Source organism: Myotis lucifugus, unplaced genomic scaffold (genome assembly GCF_000147115.1).
Source record: "Myotis lucifugus unplaced genomic scaffold, Myoluc2.0 scaffold_3085, whole genome shotgun sequence".
Lineage (NCBI taxonomy): Eukaryota > Metazoa > Chordata > Mammalia > Chiroptera > Vespertilionidae > Myotis > Myotis lucifugus.
The window spans coordinates 12,974-17,555 of NW_005874133.1; the positions used below are offsets into that span (position 1 = coordinate 12,974).

General features: G+C 35.7%; 1 pseudogene; it reads right to left on the reverse strand.

The window, feature by feature from the left end:
- Positions 1–203: 203 nt before the first annotated feature.
- LOC102431775 lies at positions 204–2,090 on the reverse strand (annotated as a pseudogene).
- Positions 2,091–4,582: the final 2,492 nt, after the last annotated feature.

Sequence of the window (4,582 nt, forward strand, 5' to 3'; positions counted from 1 at the left end):
TCAGGAAGAACGTCTGGAAGATGTCCAGTCTATCCCTTCTAATTAGCATATTACCCTCTTATTAGTATAGATTATAAAATCAAACAGTGGAATTTTATATAAACCATAAATATTTATAACTATGTATAAAAATGTGAATTCTACAATATACTATTGGCTGAAATAAGCCTTTAATAAAGTATATGAAATGTTTAACATCTTACCATTTCTTCTTCATTATCTATGTAAAGCAGATTAGAGTTCTTAGAAGCACAGGCCAGCACACTCTCAATCCATGTTTTATTTTCAGTGCTAATGTAATAGCAATTGTTGGAATATGTAAACCACTCCAGTGGACAAAGGTCACAATGATATGCTAAAGAAAGATTACAAATTATAATCCAATAGCAATTTGAAGTTTTAAAAATTAACTTACACACTTACATAGGTATAAACACATAGGTACATAATATACCTATGCATCCTCACAGGCTGGTACATATAAAACAAAACACACTCACAGAAAAGGGTCTGCCAGATATCCCCTAATTTCTGTGCCCACATAGAGCAAACACACAAACAAAAATATCCACTCTGTACATGTCCTAAAAGCCGATGACTAAAACTACTTTTTAAGAATAGTAAAATCACTTGTCTCTTATTATATTATAGCAGTAGGAAATTTAAGCCAAACAGCAACAATGGATGTGGCAATTTAAAATTGATGTTTTTTCATAATGTTGCAGAAGAAGAAACACCCTCTTATAATAATTATTTATGAACATGTATTGCTCATTAAATAATTTATGTTCTCCCAAAAGAGTCTATTATTATTATTGCCTAGCCTAAGATAGAGACAAAATATAAACTTTGCTAATATCAGAACTTTGAAAATTATTATGTACCTTTCAGGATCTTTGTGTTGAGGGATGAATTGTTCTTCTCCGGTTTACCAGTACCTTAAAAAAAATTAAGGAAATTGTTTAAAAATTAATTAATCTAAATAAATCATAATAATTTTTGTTTGAAGCTTGTAGTTTTCTAAAAAATATTGTTTATTATGAGAATTATCTGTAACAAAATTGATTTACTAAGAAAAATGAATAAAGTAACACAGATTTAAAGGAAAATATTTTAAAAGCCTATGGAAACAAACTTTACCATCTCTTACAGTGTTGGCTTACCCAATATCAAGAATTAATTTGCATTTCTCAGTTAGGTCTTTTGGATTCCTATAAAATATATATTTAAGTTATGAAATCAGAATATTTAAATATATAAAATATGTTCCACAAATCATTCTATTTTTTATGCATTTGACAAATTCAGCATAGCACATTTATCTAAATGTATACATTAAAATGAGAATTCTATTCTGTAATACTGTATTATTAAGTGCTTAGGGGCACTCAGATTCTTTAAAATGATGTTTCCCTAAAATCTTCCAAAAACTTACCAGGCATAAAAAGTATCACTCTTACTACACTGTACATCAAGATAAGGCAGATAACTCCCAGGACCCCAGCAAAGAGCTTCTCTGGAGGTGGTGGTGAATCTGCAGGAAGAGAAAGGAGAGATGGAGACATTATTTAGACAGTTTACATGTAAGAGAACCTACGTGCACAGCGAATCATAAAGTTGAATCCTAAAAGCATATCCAGCAGTGGAATCTTCCTCTCAGATGTACCATTTCATTTTCTGAAAACACGATTCTCCATGAGTTGTTGGTCAAAGACAACACCTTACAACAGTGCCTCAATGAAATTAGCCCTCAGATTTCCTATTGGAATACTGTGTGCCAACTTTAAGCTCTGACCCTTACAAATGAAAAAATATGTGGGCTAATTCCCTACTCTTTTGCACACCTCTATATCCCAGGTGCACATCCTAGAACAATTATACTGTGTGTCTATTAAATGTGTCACCTTTGCCTTAGTCATCCTTGTGATTCCATTGAAGGTCTTGAAAAGCACTTGAAAGTTTATTCCCACACAGAATATTTATTGTTCAGTTGGTACAATGGAGCTGTTCATGCCCTTACCTTTCACTTGCTGTCTCCTTAAGTCCTCAGCCAGATTCATTTCTGAGTCATTTTCTTGTTGGACATCCATCTCTGAGCTGAGTAATGACAGGGATGGTGCCTATGACAACAGTACTTAAGTAATTAGTAAATGATGTGAACAATGACAAGACCCCAAGGATAGTCTTTGTGGGTGGAGTGTGGATAGTAACAGTACTCACTTTGCATTTGACCAATGTGAAGTCTTGTTCTAATTTACGTAGAGATTTAAAAGTGTTTCATGATAGAATAATAGTTCTTAAAATGATATTCTATGTTTAACATAATATTATTGGTTGAAGCAATGAAAAGTAAGAAGTTAACGAAGAATAAAGAGAATCAGAATAACGATATCATTATCAAAGTCAGAATCCACTGAATCATTTTAATACTATTAGAATAACTGTGAAAATTAAAATGCTGTATAGAAAGAAAGAGATGCACTAATTTTTATGACAATTTATGGTTACAGATTGAGTGTTTTAAAGTTGGGAGAATAGTAGTATTAGAATATATAGTACTTTTCTTTAATACATTACTTTTATTTAGTCACTTATATTTATTTATTGAAAGGGCAGATGATATTTTAAAATATCACGTCATATTTTAAATAATTGTGGAGCTCTGAGAAATCATTATATTTAAGAAAATATTTTATATGCTGAAAATCCTACATGACACTCTAAGGGTATACAAAACATACAAATAATAAGAGCAATAGAAAGTTAAAGGATTCTTTAAAATATTAATTTTACACAAGTAACTTAAATTTTTTTTAACGGTTAAGATATGAAAGCATAAAATGATTAATAAATGAGTATATCATTTATGGAGGAACATTGTTGGTGCAAAATTCCAGAAAGATCCTAGGGCTTTCAAAGTCAGTGAAGGTGACTGTAGTGTGTAGGCAAATGTAATAAATCTGATAATTTATTAATAATTCAGTCAATGGACTCTGCAGTCAGTGAGATCTAGAATAAATTCTGGCTTTGAAATTTATAATGTATTACCTTTAAAAGTTATTTAGTGTTTAACAACCTAGCTTACTAATCTAAGGTGGGAATAAAATATTTTGAGATACAATGCATGTGAAGATAACACTCAATCTGATATTTATAGACTCTCAGTATGTCACTTGTTTTAATTATTTTTACACAATTGCCTTGTTACTATTTCTGATTCATATCAGACAATGAAAATCTATTTTCCATTAAATGAATTGGGCCAGTAGAGAGACAGAAGAGTAGACCACATACCTCTGGGAGCCAGTAAGTTATGAATCCTTTAATGGGAGGCAAGGTCACTCCTTAAACAATGTCTGTGGTCTCCACAGACTGGCCTGTGAAGACTGAGAGTGAATCAAAAGTAGAAAATAGTAGATTTCTCATCACTGTGTCACTTAGAGTTTGAACAGGAAATTCTTACACTTGGGCATTTTTGAAGATGATTTATCTCATCACACATCTTCCAATTGTAGGAGACTTTGAACTTGTAGTGCATCACTAAGTTTGTCCATTGGTAAGTGCCTCTGAGAAATTATTTTCATATTCTAAAAGATTTCTGGAACAAAAAACATGACCATTCATGCTGTTAACTTATTTCATCTTAAAATCACAAATCTTAGGCCTTGTGAAGAGTATCTCAGATACTTAAGATCTACTCTTAAACAAAGTTGCTAAAAATGGCATTACCTCATTTTACTTATACACTTATTATGTTATCTACACTAATAAAAGAGAAACATGGTAGTTAGCGTACGACCGCTACCCTTCCCATTGGCTAATCAGCATATCCTTATGCAAATTAACTGTCAGCCAAGATGGCGGCCGGCAGCCATGCACTGAAGCAAACAGGGAGGCTTGCTTGCTCCAGTGACTGCAAACTCCAACGTTGCCCGCCTGACTTGCTGGCCTCTCAGCTGCAACTCTAAGCAACTATGTACTATGTTGCAAATATAGAAGCTAAACAAAACCCCAGAAACCGGCTTTCAGTCAGCCGGGCTTCAGCCAGCCGGACTGCAACATTGTATCAAATACAAAAGGTAAAGGCCAGAGTCGAGGCCTCAGAGCTAAAGCAGGCCCAGAATAGAATAAAAATAAAGAAAAAAAGGAGCAGTTGGGAGCTTCAGTCACCCGCCAACCTGAAAATGGCCCTCAGCACCTCAGCCAGACTGGCCAGGCACCCCCAGTGGGGACCCCCACCCTGATCCAGGACACGCTTCAGGGCAAACGAGCCGTCCCCCACCCGTGCACCAGGCCTCTATTCTATATAGTAAAAGGTTAATATGCCTCCTGGCACCTTCATCAGCGGAGCAGCGAGGCTCCCAGCACCGGGTTCAGCGTGACAGGGGGCAGCGCCCAAACCCCCTGATCGCCCTGTGGCTCTATGAGTGACAGGGGGGGTGGGGCCACAACCTCCCTATCCGCCCTGCTCTGTTTGTGACAGGGGAAGGCGCCCCAATCCCCTGATTGCCCTGCGGCTCTGTGTGTGACAGGGGGGAGCTCCCCAACCCCCTGATCTGCCCTGTGGCTCTGTGTGTGACAG